General features: G+C 34.9%; 2 long non-coding RNA genes across 20 annotated transcripts; one reads left to right on the top strand and one right to left on the bottom strand.

The window, feature by feature from the left end:
* Nucleotides 1-387: 387 nt before the first annotated feature.
* LOC127864320 (uncharacterized) lies at nucleotides 388-13025 on the bottom strand. Of its 19 annotated transcripts, XR_008041755.1 has the most exons (11): nucleotides 12307-13009; nucleotides 10045-10191; nucleotides 9451-9546; nucleotides 8925-9031; nucleotides 7019-7165; nucleotides 4851-4972; nucleotides 4543-4762; nucleotides 4257-4454; nucleotides 4017-4170; nucleotides 3842-3929; nucleotides 388-3709 (listed from the first exon to the last, which is right to left on the bottom strand). It is a non-coding gene; the product is annotated as an uncharacterized LOC127864320 (long non-coding RNA). The 19 variants fall into 19 exon arrangements; XR_008041761.1 differs by having other exon boundaries at nucleotides 4017-4192; nucleotides 4279-4410; nucleotides 8925-10191; nucleotides 12307-13025; XR_008041757.1 differs by having other exon boundaries at nucleotides 4257-4498; nucleotides 4587-4762; nucleotides 8925-10191; nucleotides 12307-13025.
* A 1347-nt stretch (nucleotides 13026-14372) lies between these two features.
* On the top strand, nucleotides 14373-16429 carry LOC127864324 (uncharacterized). Its single transcript, XR_008041777.1, has 3 exons — nucleotides 14373-14681; nucleotides 15732-15832; nucleotides 16205-16429. It is a non-coding gene; the product is annotated as an uncharacterized LOC127864324 (long non-coding RNA).
* Nucleotides 16430-23073: the final 6644 nt, after the last annotated feature.

Below are 23073 nucleotides of genomic sequence, written 5' to 3'. Positions count from 1 at the left end.
ACGTCTCTGTCACCATGATGAAAAGTGTGCAAACGTCTTAGTGGTGTATTTCCTTAAAGCGATTTCCTTAATGTTACGTCAAGTTTATACTGAATGCAAAGACGATGGTTTGCTCAAGTCTTAATCCAGTCATTGATACCATTTTCACATTAGAGACCCCTGTGACATTGACACTTTACCCGAGAAATCCAAAATCAAACGATATTAAATCTCCGCGAACGCCAATCACAATGTGACATTTGAAAGCTCTTAACGGAATAGTTCTTAAGATATTGACTGTAAACCAATGTCGACCAAAGTATGACGGCAAACTAATGGACGGATAGGCCAAATAAATATGTGTCCCCTAGTTTCAATAGAGGAGCCAATATAGTACTAATACAACGGTTCATAGTATTTTTATTTGAACTCGCAACACTTTTTCACAGTACAATACTATTCCCATTTACTAGTAAATGAGATAACTTGTAGTTATCTACTTTAAATAGTGTGCAGGAACAGACTTGGATCAGCAAAACACATCACTGACATAAACATGTATATCTCTTTAAGTCACATAAACTATATTATTTCCATAACAAATTCAATGTTTAAGCAATATCTTGTACACAAAATAAATGCAACATTTTGCACTAGGGACCCTTATAACCATACCATTTCTAAAAGATAATTCCTATCCAAATTAATTAAAAAAGATAGTTCATGCATATCGAATGCATGACATATCTTGCGTGCAGTTCTGTCTTACATTGTTCAACATACATCTTTTCACAGCTACTCTGCAGTAAAATGTTTTCTGCCATCTTTCAAGATGCCAACATTAAGTTTCTAAACCTTCAAGCAAACAATGTTTTCCCTACCGCACATTCAAAGAAATATTCACAAATAAAGTCATGGGAATTCAAGTGCCCACATAGAAAATCAATAAATGGTGTTGATTTATTTAGAGAGCAAAGCATTGCACAACCGAAATATTTAGTATACGTTAACTTCTACGGACTAAACACTGGTTAATAATGATGGATAAAACAACATGAGTTGTGTAATGTGCTTTGTCTAAACCATACACTGCATGTAGGCGAGAATATAAACACTTCAATTAGCTAGACGATGCAAATGTATGAAACTTAATTTAACAGATAACCTGGTTATAGTTTAGATAAATATTTTAACATTATTAAAATACTATTTGCAGTAATTTAACTTTAAGGACTATATAGACATAAGTCAGACATATGCACACACAACTGTGCAATAAATAAGAGTCTTTAATCAATATGAGGTACACAATCAATTTATATAAAGCATTTAATAAGTTTTTATAAAGTATATATAAACCCTATATTAACGAATGCAAAATGTTCATTTGGAATAGATGAAAATATTTATACATTATTGTAAAAATTGCATCTCAAAGTATCAATTAAGTTCAACACAAATATGCTTGTATGGTAACAATCTTTTGATATGCATTCAAATTAACGAATAATGTAATTTTATTTTCTATGTATCAATATGATTCATTTGAAACATTTCATACAATTAACAAACATCAAGCTATTTTCAGCTGTTAAGCAACAGAACAACAATGTTTCATGCATTCAATTACAGTTCATTATGAACAATCACATTTTTAAGGAAATATGGTCTGATGATCGAGTGAAACAAACTGTTACACAACTAGTAAACTGCCGCTATCATCAGCCATAAATCAATTAATATCATGTTAAATATAAATACAAGTACAATATAATTGCTACAATATACACATGTCTTTAACAGACATTTTGAGCAGAACATTTACTTTATCGTCGCAATTGCAAAACTGTAAGCATTGTATGGAAAACTAAATTTTATGATTTCAAATAAATGCCATTATATTTTTATTACACATGTTTTTTAACAATGAGTATCATATTGTACCATAACTATTAATTCATTGAACAGACGTATATTAGTTAAGTAAGTATTCCACAAAACCCCAATACAAACAGATGGCTGAGTATTAAGTGTGTCATATTTTTAAAAGCTTTATTAAGCCACTTCTTATGTTGAGAGATGAACAGAATCATTATCTTACAAGGGATACCACTTTTTTCCAAGCAAAAACATCCCTTATCTTGCGTACAAATATTCATCATTCTCGCTTGATTTGAAATTGACCGATTTCCAAGTTGAATACATTAATTTTTCTTAAGATAATGCAAAACAAAGTTAAACCAATCTTTCGATAGTTGCTTGACTTTATTTAGTGAAAGGCATTACATATACTAGTAACAAGATGTTCCTATTGTCTAAAGGATATTAGCCTCTTCAGAATGTGTTGTTCTGTATCATTAAGAAAGTTTTAAATGAGCATCTCCACAAGCAATGTTTGTTTTTATTATCTGGCATCTAAAAGATGTACATGATGAAAATTGTTTGTACAAATACATGTTAACAGCGAAAAATCAAAATGACAACAATAAACGCATGATTTTCATTAACAATACAATCATTTCGCAATCGTTCTATATACAAATGACAAATGAACTGACCGATATATACATTGATCAAGGATTCTTGGTCAGGTTAATCTGGTCGTCTTAATGTCTATACACAAACATATAAGGCATAATTAACTTTACAAAAACACAAAATAATTATCATAACTTTAGACATTATTCCCACATCCTATATTTTCGTTTTTAAATGCTCAGTTGTAAAACATATAAAGCATTTTAAGCAACAAAAAAGTCATTCTTAAATCATGTTCAAGCAAATTAATAAATAACTGGTAGTAAATACAGAATAGACAATTTAAGGAAGATTAAATGATTTTGTCTAAAGTTAATCAATATTATCTTGAAATACTAAGATGATAAACAAGATGCTTGACATAAACACCTGACACCAATGGGCACACTTAAGAGTATCAAAGCCTTAGCATTAAAATTATCCACCTGTCTAAACAATGAGTGTAACTACCACCTCTATATTACATGTTAAGCCAAAAAAAACTAAAGCATGTCTCATTACATGAAAAGAATACATTTTCTTTTAATTTTGTCAAAGTTACCAGCATCATTTAAACAGCTTTGACAAATGTTAAAATCAACATTCATAGACATATATTTAGTAACATTATATTTTCCTTAACATTTCCAAAATAAAATTTCATAATACAGACACAGTAATTGGATAGACTTGCTAATTTTGCTCTTAAAATAATATTGTTCATTATTGCTTTTATCAAGTAATCTTAATCTTATTATACTGAGTATTTAAATATAGTTCATAAAAGCCTTTTACATAAAATGACTATCAGCATCATAGTACCAATAAAACATGAACTATTGTTTTCTTTGAACACAACTTGGATGGTCCCATAAAAACATGGCTGGCCACAAGACTGTCTGGATTTCCACTTTTTGTTGTGATTTGTCATTATGCGACTTCTGTCTGCATCAATTCATTAATTTTCCACCTGTCCCAATTTCAAAGATGAGACCTTCAATTGTACATGTTCACACCGGACACGGGGTATTTAGATACTTCAATTGTACATGTTCACACCAGACATGGGGTATGTAGAGACCTTCAATTGTACATGTTCACACCAGACATAGGTTACGTAGAGACCTTCAATTGTACATGTTCACACCAGACATGGAGTATGTACAGACCTTCAATTGTATATGTTCACACCAGACATGGGGTATGTAGAGACCTTCAATTGTACATGTTCACACCAGACATGGAGTATGTACAGACCTTCAATTGTATATGTTCACACCAGACATGGAGTATGTAGAGACCTTCAATTGTACATGTTCACACCAGTCATGGGGTATGCAGAGACCTTCAATTGTACATGTTCACACCAGACATGGAGTATGTAGAGACCTTCAATTGTACATGTTCACACCAGACATGGAGTATGTAGAGACCTTCAATTGTACATGTTCACACCAGTCATGGGGTATTTAGATACTTCAATTGTATATGTTCACACCAGACATAGGTTACGTAGAGACCTTCAATTGTACATGTTCACACCAGACATGGGGTATATAGAGACCTTCCATTGTACATGTTCACACCAGACATGGGGTATGTAGAGACCTTCAATTGTACATGTTCACAGCAGACATGGAGTATGTAGAGACCTTCAATTGTACATGTTCACACCTGACATGGGGTATGCAGAGACCTTCAATTGTACATTTTCACACCAGACATGACATGTAGAGATCTTCAATTGTACATGTTCACACCAGACATGGGGTATGTAGAGACCTTCAATTGTACATGTTCACACCAGACATGAGGTATGTAGAGATCTTCAATTGTACATGTTCACACCAGACATGGGGTATGTAGAGACCTTCAATTGTACATGTTCACACCAGACATGGGGTATGTAGAGACCTTCAATTGTACATGTTCACACCAGACATGGAGTATGTACAGACCTTCAATTGTATATGTTCACACCAGACATGGGGTATGTAGAGACCTTCAATTGTACATGTTCACACCAGACATGGAGTATGTACAGACCTTCAATTGTATATGTTCACACCAGACATGGAGTATGTAGAGACCTTCAATTGTACATGTTCACACCAGACATGGAGTATGTAGAGACCTTCAATTGTACATGTTCACACCAGACATGAGGTATGTAGAGACCTTCAATTGTACATGTTCACACCAGACATGGGGTATGTAGAGACTTTCAATTGTACATGTTCACACCAGACATGGGGTATGTAGAGACCTTCAATTGTACATGTTCACACCAGACATGAGGTATGTAGAGACCTTCAATTGTACATGTTTACAGCAGACATGGAGTATGCAGAGACAATCACATCTTAAACAGCATTAATATCTCTGAGCTTCTTCGGTATGACTGGGGTTAATATGATAACAACTGTAGCAACAGGCTGTCCTTCTGATTTGCCGGTTTGATTTAGTCAATGGATGTCTGAAATAAAGAAAGATTCATAACAGTAAATGTCAGTTTTTCATTGTATGTGTGTTACCCATGATAAACAAGAACAATAATAGCACTTTTATACATTGAGTTACATTAAAAATTAATTATAACCGCTTTACTATCAACTAACTTTAAGTCTCTCCATCAATCAGGAAATATGGGATGATATTCGATAAACATACATTTTTCCATTGGAAAAACATTTCCTTATCATTTACAACAATTTAGAAAGGGCCAACTAGCCAATAGAAAATAAAACATGTTAAAAAAGAGTTTTTCTGAGATGTCTGCTGTGAAGTAGGTAAAAAGTCACCGATGCAACCACATTTTACTTTTGACTGAAAACTTTACTACTATGAAAGAACAAGAGCGTCGCATCACGGGTGCCAAGCTTGGCTGCGAAAGCTTGTCAGAAATTATTATTTTTTGTTTAGAGATCACAGTGACCTTGACCTTTGACCTAGTGACCCAACAAGAGATGTGTTCGTCAGAAACAATGCCCCCTGCGCCGCTTTGAAATAAAATTTCTATTTATCATTAGACAGGAATAGAAATCATCTCCCTTTAAAGCTTATTACTTCCCTTGGATTTTGTCCAATCCAACCGGGGGGGGGGGGGGGGGGGGGGGGGGGGGTCTGTAGACAGTCAAAAATGACCAAGTCAGACAACACTGACAACCTAGGCCTGTGGTTTATCAAAGAAATCATAGCCAGAGTTCATCATGTATATATGGACATAAGTCCACTGGTATTTAATGAAAACTAGCATTTACAAATTAGAACAGGTAAGAAATGATAATTATATCATGAAAAACAAGAGATGTGTTCGTCAGAAACACAATGCCCCCTATTACGCCGCTTTGAAATAAAATTGCTATTTATCATTTGGCAGGTATAGACATCATCTCCCTTTAAAGCTTATTACTTCCCTTGAATTTTGTCCAATCCAACCGGAGGGGGGGGGGGTCTCACAGTCAATTATGACCATGTTAGACATCACTGAAAACCAAGGCCTGTGGTTTAAAAGAGATCATAGCCAGATTTGATCATGTATCTATTGACATAAGTCCACAGGTATGTAATAAACATGACAGAAATGATAATTATATAATTAAAAAAAAACTTTGACAAATCAATCATTTGAGTTATAAATAATCAAAATAATAAATTTTACCACTCAAATGTGCAGCTTCATTAGATACACATGCATGCCAAATATCAATTTTCTATCTTCAATATTTAAAAAGTTAAGGCCAATGTTAAGGTTTTAGCACGACAACAATGCCGGATGACGAGCTGGCTATGAAAATAGCTCGGGTTTTCTCCGAAAACAGCCAAGCTAAAAATTAACCAAAACTAGAGCTTCGTCACAGACGTGACTAATACTCTACCTGCTGCATTGACACTGAATATTTTGCATGTTGCCTTCACAAAAAAAACAGCGGACACCATCCTTAATGTTTAAAACGCACTAAGTGACCCCGTGACCTAGTTTTTGACCCGGCAAGGCACATGTTCAAACTTTACCTACACATCATCTATATACAAATTCTAACAAAGTTTGGTGAAGCTCTGATGATAACTACTTGAATAAGAGAGCGGACACCATACTTAATGTTTAAAACGCACTTAGTTATCCAGTGACCTAGTTTTTGACCCGGCATGATCCATATTCGAACTTGATCTAGACATCATCTAGATACAACATCTGACCAAGTTTGGTGAAAACCGGATGAAAACAATTTGAATTAGAGAGTGGACACTTAATACGAACCGACCGACTGACAAGCTCACTCCTATATACACCCATAAACTTCATTTGTGGGGGTATAATAAACAAGAAGGAAAGTTCACATTATTGTAAATATGTCTGATTTTATCACACAAGAAGCAATACTTTTCTAGGTCACACTTGACCAAAAAACAACACAGCTGGATTGAAAGATGTATGGACACAAAAGGGTAAATCTACATGCACCCACCAATTTCTGAAAGTGAGGCCACGAAAAAGCATGCACATGACACGAAAACTCACCCAAGGTTCGCTCTGAAATGATGTTCATAGACTGAGGGTTGTGAAGCATGGGGATCTCGGAATCTGGAGACGATGACTGCCGCTGGTTCACTTGCTGTGACTGCAAATGCTCCTGGGACATACTCATTGCTCCGCTACCCAGGTTTTCTGGAATAAAAGTAAATCGTGCGTCAAACAATTTAAAGACAATACTAGCGTTTTCAAGGACAAACAAAAATAATTTAAACCCGACAAAACACTTGTCAGTGTTTCGACCTTTCATATCGACAATGCAATGTCAAAATATTTAACTAGAGCCTACATTGTGCCCACAATGTTCTAGAGTTGTAAAGCGACTTGAAAATGTGAAGGCATTAAATGCAATGAAGCTACAATAATTAGAGAGGAAACATTAGTTCATTTTGGTTTATCACCAAACTTTTTTAAACAATGTTTAAATAAAAACAAGAGCTCCGCGGTTTGAGACAGATGCCTCCCAAAACAGAGCTTTGACTCCCATCACTCAATCCTTTGATGACATATCGAATGAATACCAATTTAACACCTAATGTCACAGTGACCTTGACCTTTGAACTAGTGACCCAAATTTCAATAGACATCCTCTACTGTCCAAGACCGATGCACATGTTCAGTATCAAGCCAATTGGTCAATTTTTTGACAAGTTATTAATCGGACACGATTTTCGCACTTATAATTGGGACAGTGACCTTGACCATTAAACTAGTGACCCCAATTTCAATAGTGGTCATCTACCGTCCATGGCCAATGCACATGTGAAGTATCAGGCCAATAGGTCAATTTGTTGACGAGTTATTGATCAGAAAGGATTTTCACACGTATTGTGACTGTGACCTTTGACCTAGCGACCCCATTTTCAATAGAGGCCATCTACTGTCCAAGGCAAATGCATATATGAAGTAACAAGCCAATTGGTCAATTTGTTGACAAGTTATTGATCTGACATGATTTTCATAATTATTGTGACAGTGACCTTTACCTTTGAACTAGTGACCCCAATTTCAATAGAGGTCATCTACTGTCCAAGACCAATGCACAAGTGAAGTATCAAGACAATAGATCAATTTGTTGATGAGTTAGTTATAGGAAATCAACTGGTCAACCAACACACCCAACAACAGACTGGCAAACATCCTGCAAAATAATATACCCCCTTTTCTTTGAAGTGGGGCATAAAATACACAAGGCGGGTTAACAAGAAAGGGTTTAAATATACTTGTTCTAGAAAAAGTGTTATTCATAAATGAAGATTTACCAAATGCAACACTTTTTTATGTTCAGTACAAAAACAGAAACTAACGTGAGGACAGTTTAAAAGTCATCTGCATGTGTTTTATTTTGAAATCACTTGAATTTACAGGGTTTACATTTACACTATGTTATTTTTTATGGTAAAAAATAACATTAAATACATTGATATAGCGACTCATCTGAGAACAAGCCAAAGACAAGTGCAATTATGACAGCTTGTTTATTGCAATAGACATGTGCACAGGTCGGTACTGGATTAGTCTCTTTATAGGCAGGGCTCTACTTCTAATATGGGTCTGATGCAAAGTCGGATACACACTCTTTTTAATTGCATCCTTACAAACTGACAAAAAGTATGGTGAAAAAAAAGTGTCAGATTGTGTGCACTGTTGTAGATTAATTTAATATTTTAAATTGATTTATGACAAACGTAATGTCCTATTGATATTCGACACACATTTGCATTTTTTAGAAACAAACAATTTACCGGCTGGCTGATGTTGAACAAAAATATTGTAATAATTGTTTTCATATTTTTACTTCAGTGAATAATATCAAATCTATATTTAAACTATATAAATATATATAATTACCTAACTAAATCATATAATAATTAGGTTTAAAATAAACCCATACAAGCAGGTAAGCCGCTGGAAATTCTCGTATTGTGTCTTGGCTTCCTCTGCTGACGTGAGTCACTTCGTCCCTGCAGTCTCGGATGTCATGTTGTGAAGTCTTCTTTACTGAAAATTATATAAAATATTTTAAGGGAAATGTTAAAAGATATATTCCTGTTCTGTAGTCAATTCGTTTACAGTAAAACAATGGAGCAATATTTTAAAGTATTTTTCTTTCTGTAGAATTTCCGTTTACTGTCAGTGATTGAGCAATATTTAAATGAACATGTTTCTGTTGATGCCCTTGTTTAGTCATTTTGACAAATGTGTATGTGTATTTCTTTTGACCTTGCAGTCAAGCATAACCCATGAAAGTGCAAACACTTATTTCCAATGGGGTCCTTGGTTTTTGCTGAATAGACAGCAAGCAGAAGAGACAGTATTGAGATACAAGGAATCCGGGTGCGATACCCTAGCTCTTTGCGAATAGATCCCTTGGTTCTTTTACGTGCTCAGTGTATAGAACCGATACACGCGAGAATTACCTGGGTTTCATACCAGTACATCTCTAGATGGGTGGGAAACACTTGAAGCACTTCTGAAATTTTCAGTGCCTAGGCCAGGAATTGAACCAGGGACCTCTGGATTGGTAGAACAGTGTGTTACCACTTGACATTCGCACCACCTGTATACAAATACAAAATTGTAAAAAAATACAAATTTAAAGGTAAATGTTAATACATTAACAAAGTGATGTCCTGTTCTGCAGTCATTTTGTTTACAAATACAGATGGAACAATATAATATAACTTGGTCATCGAGTTTTCAATATCATTTTTCAAACATTATTAAAACCACAACAACACAGTTTATGGGATAACCTAAAGTAATTTTATACAAAATTAAGAAAGAAAATTATAAAAACTGCCTTCTTTTGGGTTTTTAACTGAGATTATTAATATTATTTTGTATTAAAAGCAGTAAAAGCAATTCGCAATACCATACTGCAAATATTGGTATTCTTTGTAGTTATATGTTTGTATGTTTTTTTTATATTATGTATATATAGCCACTTTAAATGTGCTTTAGTTATGTCAGTCTGGTCAATCAAACAACTCATGAAATCTGTGAACAAGTACCTTTAAAACCATACACTTTTTTACTGCAGTGACTATCTAAGCCCATGTGACCTTGAACCTGACCATTAGGTGAGTCCAAGGGCAAGGTCACAGTCCTGTTGGAGGTTTTCATCGCAAGGCACTGGGTGGTTTTGGGAGACCCTCAACCTGGTAAGTAAAAGAGAGAAAAAGTGATTAAATCAAACAACAAATCAAAGCATAGTCAATATATCAATATGTTTAAATGTTTGGAAAAGAATTTTTGATAATGAATGAACATTATAAAGAAAATCATCCTTTAATTTGTGCATGAATACTTGTATAAGCTACCGTTCATATGCGTGAGTGTTGTTGATGTATTGTGTCATATACAATTATGATCATACACAGGAATCAGCAAATATCTTCTACAACTCCATTTGTTTTATTAAAACAATCCATGTTGAGTGGACAACACACTGTGGCAAAAAGGTAGCTCAAACGTGGAAGACAAATTGCTGCTTTGCAGACGTGGCTTGGTTGATAGGATACTGCTAGACACTGACCAAGATCCGTCAAAAGACAAATATATTCTGAAATATTTGTCATATTGCAAAATGATTGTTCCTTCATCAAACATTATTGATTACAAGTGATGCAAATGCTTTATGCTTTCTTTTTGATTAACAAATTAAAAAATTCACACAACTGTGGGCACAATGCCAGTTAATAACCTTGAAAAGAATATAAGTTACACAGCCTCTGAATTCCCATGTGTGGTGAGATACAAAGATATTAATTTGATCTTGTGCAAAAGTTACTTGGCCAATGATAAGTTAGGGCTTTGTCACAAGATGACCATCTACCAATCAAACCCAGACTTCATGGGGTTCACACAACTGAAGTATCAATGTAATCCCTTGAGAAATGTAGCAGGGCTCGCGCTGCCGTTCGCCATTTGCGAAAATATTGAGAAATTGGCTCAAGAAAATTCTGATTTGCCAAAATGCTAAAATCTCGCAAATCTTCATTGAAATTATCCACTATTTAAATCCAGACTGGTTTTCTATAGTTTTCTCTTTGTTTCATTAAAAGTGTTCGCAAATTGAACAATAAACGAAAACCGTTCTGCACCAGAACATGAGACATCGCTTGACCTTATTGTTATTGAAGCGCACGTGGTAGCTGGCCAATCAACATTGAGTTCGCTCACGCATAATATTGGATCAATCATGCGTAGACACTTGGAATACACAGTTCATATTGTCGTCTGCCTACAATTTATCGGCCGATGGCAAACGTCGTATTTAAAGATAAACAAATGACAAGAGCAACAATAAATAATTTCTCAGCTGATCACTTTAGACCTGTCTACCGACTATCGATCTGAATTAAAGGATGATCATTAAATAATTAGTTCTATGTTGATGATGTTACACCTTTCTGACGATTATCGACGTTATCGTTTGAAATAAAAGGTGATAAATAAGTTGTTTTACCCACAAGCTATGCTATTGTAAAGAAAAATGTCAACCAAATGGTATATTGATTACGTATTTGCAAGGCTACCAATTTTCATTTTCTGCAATCAAACAATATGCAAATTTTATTTCAAGTGCAGAACGCGTACAATTTTTCGGACTGTCATTTTCGGATACACTATTTTTCGCTGATTTAAATTTATTTTTGGAGTTCTTTATGGAAGAAATAGAATGCCGAATACACATGCGGTAATACAGACGATATGGTCTATATTATTTCGAATTGTATTCACTTGAAATTGCAATTGGAAAGACTATAACAAAGAACAATTTGTAAGTCTCTGGGTTGGGTGGGGGGCTTTGCCCTTTATTCCTGTTGGGTTCCTGGTTCTAAGACCCCCTGCCTTATTTTCAGGATTTCAAATTTGGGACAACTTACTCCACTGTTAATTAAGTGAACAAATGTGCAAATTAACTTATGTTTGTACTTTGAAAAGTACCATAATAATTACTTCTATATTGAAAACTGCATGTTATATTATATGTGATATATGCCCTTGTTGTCATAAAAAGAAATATAACCAAGTTGATAGTATATATTATTATTTTAAAACCACTTTTCGCGCGCCGAAAAACGAATTCTGGTTGGCCCAAAGAAATTTTAGGCCAGCGCTAGCCCTGATGTAGATGTGGTTTGATAAAATTGTTTTACATAATATGCAGACAAAACGCCCATCTGACTAACCAACTAACAGAAAATTGACTCCAATACATCCTCTCTAAAACTTGGTTTGTGGGTTTTAATAAAATTATCATGTATTACCATCCCCAACTTGAAGGTCATGTTGGTCCACTGTTGCTATGAGATTAAGATGTTCAGAGAGCATTGAGAGCATAGGTGCATCATGAACCTGACCCCCACGGCTGAGGCTGCTGCTGGAGCCCAGACGGTTTGACATTCGGCCTGGAATCCTGTTTCTCTGAAGGGTCACGTTGATGCATTCACATTATTTATTAGCTTGGCCAGATTTTCATGGAAGGGTGCTTTGTAAATTGACATGTTTTCCTGTAAAATAAAATAGCAGCAACGTGAAACAGTTGCATCAGCACGAGATTATCCTATTCATCTCAACAAGGTCATTTTAAGTAGGCAAGTCACCATTTGACATGAAGTTAGACACAGGGCGTAAACTCTACATAGCATTGCACAGTTTTGCAATGTAAGCAGTACACCGAAGATATGTAAATTGTCAAGAAAATTACGCCAAGTGCATAAATTATTATGGTATTTATGCTTAGACAGGGCTCATTTTTTCACTCAGTTCATAATCCAAATAAATGAACAACAAGATTGCCAAAAACATACACCTGTTTAGAAAACTGTGTTACAGTGATTGTGAGTGCAATGGCAGACAAGTTTAATTTGGTCAAATTGTGTTCATTAAACAAAAACATGTTGAAAGTGCTAAAGTCGATCTGGCTGCTAACAAAACTTGGACGAGAGATTATGATAAAAAATATTATCACCAATTATCATGATGATCCAATGTTTTGAAATATAGAGCAGGTAGAATGTTAAAGGCAAACCACTAAAAGACGCCACATTTTTACCCATAGTAAATAATTTTTAATAACTATTAAAAATAACTATTAAACCCTTATAATTACAACACAAAGACTTTTAGTTAACAAAGGCTGAAATATCAAAATTGTCTAACTCGCTATAGTATCTGAATTCCATCCACTTGCCAATTTTCCATCTGAAGCTGTTATGGAATTCCACGGAATCTTGACTAAAATTCCATGCATTTCCACGGAATGTATGGAAAACACCATGGAAAGTTGGACTTAGCCATTTTTTTCAACGGAAATCGTTATGGAAAATAACTTATACATTTTCTTGGATGGTAATCAATGGAAAATAACTTAGAAAATTTTCGCTGGTTGTCTGAAATGTATTTGTAGTTTAATACATGTATAAATTTATTTGCATCATGTATTTTGCATTTAAAAGAAAATGCAATAAAGATATATATAAATTTGTTCTAGAAATTGGAACAGTTCTGGAACTGTTCCATATTTGTGTTCTAAAACGTATGTTCTGGAATTGTTCCAAAACAGTTTTTTTAGAATAAATCCAGAACATTTGTGGAAAATGGCTTAGGACTGAAACTGTTCCAATAATTTCATTAACCTTTTTAGAACATTTCAAGGACAAAATATGGTCAAAAATGTCAAAAAATGTTTTAAAATGTAGTTCTAGAACACATCTAGAATGCTTTAAGAACCAGTTAGTTCTACAAAAGTTCTTATGGGGAATAAGAACACATATAGAACACCTTACACTTACAAATAGCCAAATGAATTCATAGTAGCGACAGCAGCAGCAGCAGTAGTAGTAGTAGTTGTAGATGTAGTTGCTGTATTAGTAGTAGTAGTTGTTGTTGTTGTAGTAGGTGTTGTTGTTGTAGTAATTGATGTAGTAGCAGTAGTGTTTTTTATATCAGTAGAGGTTGTGGTGGTAGTAGTAGTAGTAGTAGCATTAACAGTTTCTGTAGCAATAGTAGTAGCAATAGAGGTAGCAGTAGTAGTAGTTGTTGCTGTAGTAGCAGTTGTTGCTGCTGCTGTTGTTGTTGCTGCTGTTGTTGTTGCTGCTGTTATTGTTGCTGTTGTTGTTGGTGGTGGTGTTGTTGATGCTGTAGTAATTAAAGTAGTAGTTCTGCAGAAGTAGGAGTAGTTGTTACTTTCAAAGCAATTTCTACAAGTTTAAATTCCTTAACCCTGTCCAAGTGGTATACACACTGTTTTTTCTCAATATCAAACTCAGCCAGTCCAGATTGTCAAATAACAATCTATCTGATAAGCCAGGCATGTGTTGTACATCAGATGTTGGGTATGTTTGCTGCAAATCTATTGGTTATAAGATATAACAGCCTTTTCTAATTGGCTGAATTCAAATACAGAAAGTTTACCTGTTAGATTGAAACATGAAACATGGTGGACAATGTACTGGTTTAACTTGTTAAAATAAAGTTAAAGACATTTAACAAACAGAAGAGTTCATTAGTTTTTCCATTAAAAACACTTTCTTAAAATACTTATGTATTTATATCATTTGGAAAGTGACATGAAATATTGCTAAAGAGTGATGCATACAGTGTTTGAGCAGTCTGTCTAGGAATAGAACAACAACTGAAGGTTTGTGATTTTTATTATTTCTAAATATTCCTTTAAATTTAATCTTCTTATGACATTATTGTAGACCTTTTTATGTGATATTTGAGGTTTTAGTATGGCAAATATTAGTTTAAAAGCAGCTGTCACCCAAATTTTCACTTAGTGGAGTTTGCAGGTTGAAAAAGGAAGTAATAAGACCTATGTGGAGAAATTAATAACGTTGAATGTAGTATCGGAATTTTATCATGCAATGTTATAGAACTGCAGGCTAAGGAAGTTTTTTACTGTGCATGTTGAGCACTCAATGCTCATTAATGGTGTTAATGTTTATTATTATCCCCCGCCATAGGCGGAGGGATATTGTTTTGGCGTTGTCTGTCCGTCCTTCCATCCTTACGTCTGTCTGTCTTTCCATACGTCCGTAGCCATATCTTGGAAGTGCTTTGGCAGATTTCACTGAAACTTGGTATGAGTATGTATATGGATAAGAGGATGATGCATGCAAAATGGCATTGTACACCATTAGTTAATAACAGAGTTATGGCCCTTTGTATCTTGAAAAAATGCTTTTTGTGTGTCCAGGGCCATATCCTGGAAGTGCTTTGGCGGATTTCATTGAAACCTGGTTCGAGTATATATATGGATAAAAGGATGATGCACGCCAAATGGAATTGTACACCATCTGTTAAAAACGGGGTTATGGCCCTTTGTATCTTTAAAAAATGCATGTCTGAGTGTCAAATATAATACTTATGTGTCCAGAAGCATGTTGGTGGGGGATATCAATTCAACGTATTTGCTTGTAAATAAAAAATTAAACCAATGGAATTGGTTTTTAGGTATCTGAGTGTGCATTTTCATACCAATAGAATTACACATCATTCTAATTATAGCAATAATAAATTTATACTAATCATACCAACAAATTAAGTTATGCTTAGTGCTTTGCAATGTATTCACTTCGTTTTTAGTTCTCTTTCTAAAGACCATTTAACAACTTAATATTTAAAACAATTCATGAATTACGTTCCCTTTACATTTTCATTATGTGCTTTAATTACCATTGACCAGTTGATGGAAGATACTGCAGAGTTTGGCAGGGAAATAATCCAACAGCAAAGCGGCTCTTTAAGCGCATTTACCTAGAGGACTTACAGGGCCACAAATTCATGGTAAATATTGTCATGCCCTCGGCTAGATAAGTTATTTAATGTTAACCACCTGAAAGTATTTTGTCTTTTTGGAATTCAATATATTGGTCTAAGTCAGTTACACTTTTCTGGATCCTGGGATAACTTTAAAAGTTCTAAGTATTTTTTCATGAAACTTGAAACATGAACAGATGACAATAAGGACATTTTGCACGTCATTTCATGTTGTTTATAATGCAAGAATTCTGGTTGCTATGGCAACAAATATATTTAACAAACTTAAAATAGTGAAGTTTTACAGTTAGGGGACCATATTGCTTTGCAATCTCTTGTTATAGTTTGAATGTAAATAACTCTTTGCTTTAGACATTTTTATGATTTTTTATTCTGTAGAGCACATGTGAGCAGTATACAATGTACCTCATACCAAAAAGGACCCGGAGGCAGTGACTGGTGTTCAATATTCTCAGAAGAAAAGGAAAATGGCAGTGGAAGACTTGGACAAACATTTTTAAAAACTAGCCTCTGTGTTAAGCCTGGCAGTCTGTGGCTGGTGACATGTTTTATTTTGGTTACTTCTTGTATAAAAAAGACCAGTTATTTATTTTGTGAATTGTATTTTGTGTTTGTTTTTGGTCTTAATTTATTTGTTTTTTTTTTTAATTTAGGAATTTGAAACTTGGATAATTGAATTAAGTCCGTGTTCAACAGTACTGAGCATAGTATAATAAATAACCAATTTACAACAGTTGTTAATTTGTTATGTATTATTATTAACTATGCTCAGTACTTGAATACTGGCGGTCTGCATGGGAATTTGTTTTCTAGAAAGTTGGTTTCAGACTAAAATATTTGAAGTTAACCTTCGGAACTTTTCTAGAATTGTACTGGAACACATCAACTAGAATTTACTGAACTTCTGTTATCATACTGAAAGTGTTCTAGAATTAATAAGGAACAGTTGTTGAACGTTAAAATTTATGAGAAAAAATTCTAGAACAATTGTGCGTGATGTGTGTGTGCATGTAATTGTGTGTGTTTATGAACATATGTGAGAAAGGAAGTATACTTGTCATTAGAGAAATGTAAAATTCTACTTCTATGTTTTATATTGTGCCTTTTATAAGTTTTTCTTTTCTCACCTGTATATGCGTGCATGATTATGGATGTGTTTTTGAATGTGTGCATGCATGCTTGTGGTTAAGAGAGTTGGTACTTTATGAAAATGTAAAACCACTCATTTTTGAATATGTACTGTGACTGCATGTGTGTGGTTAATGATTGATGCCAGATCTTGTACTTGTTTAACTTCTATGATGAAACCTTTAGTTACATTCACATTTGTCATTTTCAAAATCAATAAAATGCCTTTGATCTATAATCTGTTTTTTTTTTCTATTTTATTCCAGCTTTTTATTAATTTCCATAGCTTTTCAAGGAATTCGACGGCATTCTATGGAATTCCACGGCATTCTATGGAATTCCACGGCATTCCATGGAATTCCACGGCGTTCTATGGAATTCCACGGCGTTCTATGGAATTCCACGGCATTCTATGGAATTCCACGGCATTCTATGGAATTCCACGGCATTCTATGGAATTCCACGGCATTATATGGAATACCACGGAATTCTATGGAATTCCACGGCATTTTATGGAATTCCATCCCATATCAAGTCCCCCTTCTGTTTTTTTTTCACTTTTCCATTGATTGCATGGAATCGGATGGCAAGTTAGTGCCAATACTCCACGGAATTCCATCTAACGATTTCCATAGAAATCCATATGATTCCACGGCAGATCTACAGACGGGCAGTTAGTCTTTTGAACTAGAACGTTAGTAATACACCAGCAATATTTTTTCCCAATTGCTAAAAGTACCTGAACCACACCAATTGGGAATAATAAGCGTGATAATACCTGACAACTGGACAATTTGCAGTGTGAAATAATCTTCAAATTGGGAATTATGGGTCTTTTTTAATTTCATGGAACTTTATTTCACAAATCCATCAACATATTCTTTTACATGTGTTTTTAGTGAAATGTTCAATTTCAGTGCTCATTTTATTAGTCCAATAGCATATAAGAAGGTGCCTTTTACGTGTACTTTAAAAAGAAGAAAGCACCTGACTGTTCACATACACCTTGGAGTAAAATTCTAAGTAACTTGAACAACTAGTTTGCCTGTACTGTGAAGATGCCCAAAACTCCACATTTTCACAGTAACTAATCCCATGGCACCGGTTTTTCCAAGTAATTTGCAAACATTAATTTGGTTTGATATGTTCAGTCGAGGAAAAATAAATGTTTCAGTTTAAAAATAACCAAACTCCAACAAACACAAATCAAATCACAGGGCTTGTTTTGTCTCATCCTTGTGAAGGGGCTGTGGCCCCCTCAGTATGTGAAAAAATGAGTCGCAAACTTTTCAAAATTGTGAACAAATGAGTCACAAACTGTTCAAAATGTCAAAAAATGAGTCGCAAACTTTTTAAAATTATGAACAAATGAGTCATGAATTGTTCAAAATTGTCAAAAAATGAGTCGCAAACTTTTTACAATTGTGAAAATTTGAGCAACAAACTATTTTAAATTGTGAACATTTGAGTCGTCAAATTGTCAAATTTGTGAAAAACAGCCATTATGTAAGAAAGGAAAAAAGCTCTAAATGATCACATCCCTTCCTGACAGGTAACTATTAAAACAAGGGCTGTTTGTAAAACATGCATGCCCCCCATATGGGCTGTCAGTTGTAGTGGCAGCCATTATGTGAATACGTTTTTTGTCACTGTGACCTTGACCTTTGACCAAGTGACCTGAAAATTATTAGGGGTCATCTGCTAGTAATGATCAATGAACCTATGAAGTTTCATGATCCTAGGCGTAAGCATTCTTGAGTTATCATCCGGAAACCATTTTAATTTTTCGAGTCACTGTGACCTTGACCTTTGACCTAGTGACCTGAAAATCATTAGGGGTCATCTGCCAGTCATTATCAATGTACCTATGAAGTTTTATGATCCTAGGCGTAAGCATTTTTGAGTTATCCGGAAACCATTTTACTGTTTTGAGTCACTGTGACCCTGACCTCTAATTATTCTTGAGTTATCATCAGGAAACCATTTTACTGTTTCAAGTCACTGTTACCTTGACCTTTGACCTAGTGACCTGAAAATTATTAGGGGTCATCTGCTAGTCATGATCAATGAACCTATGAAGTTTCATGATCCTAGGCGTAAGCATTCTTGAGTTATTATCCGGAAACCATTTTACTATTTCGAGTCACTGTGACCTTGACCTTTGACCTAGTGACCAGAAAATCAATAGGGGTCATCTGCCAGTCATTATCAATGTATCTATGAAGTTTCATGATCCTAGGCGTAAGCATTTTTGAGTTATCATCCGGAAACCATTTCGCTGTTTTGAGTCACTGTGACCTTGACCTTTGACCTAGTGACCTGAAAATCAATAGGGGTCATCTGCCAGTCATGATCAACGTACCTATGAAGTTTCATGATCCTAGGCCTAAGCGTTCTTGAGTTATCATCCTGAAACCATCTGGTGGACGGACCGACCGCCAACCTACAGACCGACCGACCGACATGTGCAAAACAATATACCCCCTCTTCTTCGAAGGGGGGCATAAAAATGTGCTGACTGACACAAAAAATTGGGTCCCCATCAATCAGATATATGTTGACATAACATTTTGGAGTTTTCAAAAAATTACTTTTTTGTGGTCATGTAAATTCCTGGATTTCTGATTCTGGTGTTATGTGTTTGAATTGAATTCATGCATCAGTAAACCCACAAATTCAATGATAATTAATGTCCCACAAATAATAACGATTTTACAGTTTATAAAGTGTTTGCAATGCTTTATTTAAAAAAAATTCTACTATACATTAATAGTTTCTCAACATACATTTTTTATTGTATTCTTGCATTTTTTTCTTCTTTTTTTATTTAAATCAATTAAGATTTCACAATCTAATAAGACTATGTTTACTAGCTTGACTACCCATTTACAGTCAGTAATAAAAATCTCATACATTCCTAAGATAAGTATCGTTCAACAATTGTTTTTAATTTGCATGTACATGTACATCATTGTCTCATATTTGTTCTAATCAGAATTTATAAATACCCCTCTACAACAGATTTGAAGCAGACTTAACTTAAGCCCTGTTCTGGCAAAACTGGGCTTAATGCAAGTGTATAGTGTTGTCCCAAATTAGCCCGTGCAGTCCTCACAGGCTTACCTGAGACGACACTTTCCATCAAGACTTGATTTTTGTTTAGAAGAAATCCCTTTTAACGAAAATTTCCTAAAAGCGTAAACTATCATACTTGGATAAGTCTGTGTGCACACTACTAAGGCTTACCTGTGGATTGCACTTGCAATGCATTAAGCCCCATAGGCTTACCTGTGGATTGCACTTGCAATGCATTAAGCCCCATAGGCTTACCTGTGGATTGCACTTGCAATGCATTAAGCCCCATAGGCTTACCTGTGGATTGCACTTGCAATGCATTAAGCCCCATAGGCTTACCTGTGGATTGCACTTGCAATGCATTAAGCCCCATAGGCTTACCTGTGGATTGCACTTGCAATGCATTAAGCCCCATTTTCCAAAAACAATGCTCACATTATATCACCTTGTACAACTCTGTAACAGATTGTAGACTGTCTTGCTCTGAGAAAACAGGGCTTAATAAATGTTGCCCTAAGTGTCTCCCTAGATTAGCATGTGCAGCCACACAGGCTAATCATGGAATTTCTGCATAGATTGAATTTTGATTTAGAAAAAACTTCATTTAAATTAAAAACTCCATAAAAAGGGAATGTGTTGTCTGTGCGAACTGCACAGGCTAATCTGGGACAACACTTTACACACATGCATTAAGTCCTGTTTTCCCATAACATGCATCCTTACATTGTTGCCATTGCATGCATGAAAACTAACTCTAAAGCTTTTATTACACTGTTCTGGGAATGAGGCCGGGGACCTTCTTATTGAGAACAAATGCCTTCCATGGAATCATATTTATAAGCTTTATTAAATATCTCACAACTTTATAAAAACTCAAGGCCTGATGAGGATGACAGAAATTCTCGGGGTGTTGTGTAACTGAGGTTCCTGTATGATAAGTTGGAAAGCATCGAGCTGAAGAAGAGTTTGAGTTATTGATCCTCAAGTAAAACAAGTCCTGCTGTAAACATGATATACACAATAAAAGACGCCATTTTATGTTTTGTTAAATCATATCATTCCTGTCAATTTCATCTTTAACATTCTTAATACACAGGTTACACTGTAGACCATTATTATTTGAGGGACATTATTTTTGTTGATTTTAAGGGTTGACTGATCCACAAATTTATCACACACAGAAAAATAACTGACACAAATTCATCATTTATTTTTCTGAACTGAGAAATCCACAAAATAAACTAATGTGTCCGTAAAAGTCTTTTTTGACCACGAAATTTCGGATGAATATATATATGAGTTTACACTTTACAAACAAGTAAAGAGGATATTTTATCTTAAGTAAATTCATACTTTTCTTTTCCACCTCATCTTTTTTGCATTTTTAATACATAGGGAATACATAAGCAGGTCTTTTCCTGGCGTATTTATGGGTATGTGAAACGGACCCATACGCAAAGCGTTTTTCTTTCCTTAACAAGGGCTGTTTGTAAAACATGCATGCCCCAAATATGGGCTGTCAGTTGTAGTGGCAGCCATGGTGTTAATACGTTTTTTGTCACTGTTACCTTGACCTTTGACCTAGTGACCTGAAAATCAATAGGGATCATCTGCCAGTCATGATCAATGTACCTATGAAGTTTCATGATCCTAGGAGTAAGCAGTCTTGAGTTATTATCCGAAAACCATTTTACTGTGTCCAAGTCACCATGACCTTGACCTTTAACCTAGTGAGCTGAAAGTCAATGTACCTATGAAGTTTCATGATCCTAGGCATAAGTGTTCTTGAGTTATCATCCAAAAACCATTTTACTATTTCGAGTCACTTTGACCTTGACCTTTGACCTAGTGACCTGAAAATCATTAGGGGTCATCTGCCAGTCATGATCAATATACCTATGAAGTTTCATGATCCTAGGCCTAATTATTCTTGAGTTAACATCAGGAAACCATTTTACTGTTTCAAGTCACTGAGACCTTGACCTTTCACCTAGTGACCTGAAAATTTAAAGGAGTCATCTGCCAGTCATGATCAATGTACCTATGAAGTTTCATAATCTTAGGTGTAAGCATGCTTGAGTGAACATCCGGAAACCATTTTACTATTTCGAGTCACTGTGACCTTGACCTTTGACCTAGTGACCTGAAAATCAATAGGGGTCATCTGCCAGTCATGTTCATTGTTCCTATGAAGTTTCATGATCTTAGGCGTAAGCATTCTTGAGTTATCATCCGGAAATCATTTTACCATTTTGAGTCACTGTGACCTTGACCTTTGACCTAGTGACCTAAAAATAAATAGGGGTCATCTGCCAGTCATGATCAATGTACCTATGAAGTTTCATGATCCTACTAGGCTTAAGCATTCTGTAGTTATCATCCGGAAACCATTTGACTATTTCGAGTCACTGTGACCTTGACCTTTGACCTAGTAACCTGAAAATAAATAGGGGTCATTTGCCAGTCGTGATCAATGTACCTATGAAGTTTCATGATCCTAGGCCTTAGCGTTCTTTAGTTATCATCAGGACACTATCTGGTGGACGGACAGAAGGACCGACAGACTGACAGGCCGACATGTGCAAAACAATATACCCCTCTTCTTCAAAAGGGGGGAATAATAAGTGCCTTATGATTAATATGTCTCAATTATATTTTAATAAGATCTAAAAAAAAGTATATTACTAGCATAATATGATTTTATTCTTTTAATTTTAAGTATTAGAAATAGTTATATTAAATTTGTTTTTCTGAAATCAATGGACTTTTCGCACGAAAAAAATAAAAATCCCAAAATTGCATTTTTTCCCAAATTGGCCATGAAAAGGCCTGATAATTAAAACGTCTTTGTTACCTTAAGTGTATTCAGGTCATCCTTGTCCACCACATTCTCAGCATCCTTGTCCTGACTCAGCAGCGACTGGAGCAGCAAAATAGCTTGATGTTTTTCTTGTATGTATATTTAGGACTCACACAAATTGATATAAATGTAATGAAAATCAATAACAGATGTTCAACAGCATAAAATATGGCAAATTAATAAA

The sequence above is a fragment of the Dreissena polymorpha genome, chromosome 1, assembly GCF_020536995.1.
Source record: "Dreissena polymorpha isolate Duluth1 chromosome 1, UMN_Dpol_1.0, whole genome shotgun sequence".
Lineage (NCBI taxonomy): Eukaryota > Metazoa > Mollusca > Bivalvia > Myida > Dreissenidae > Dreissena > Dreissena polymorpha.
The sequence above is the reverse complement of the archived record's forward strand: the minus strand, read 5'-3'. Positions and strand labels throughout refer to the sequence as shown.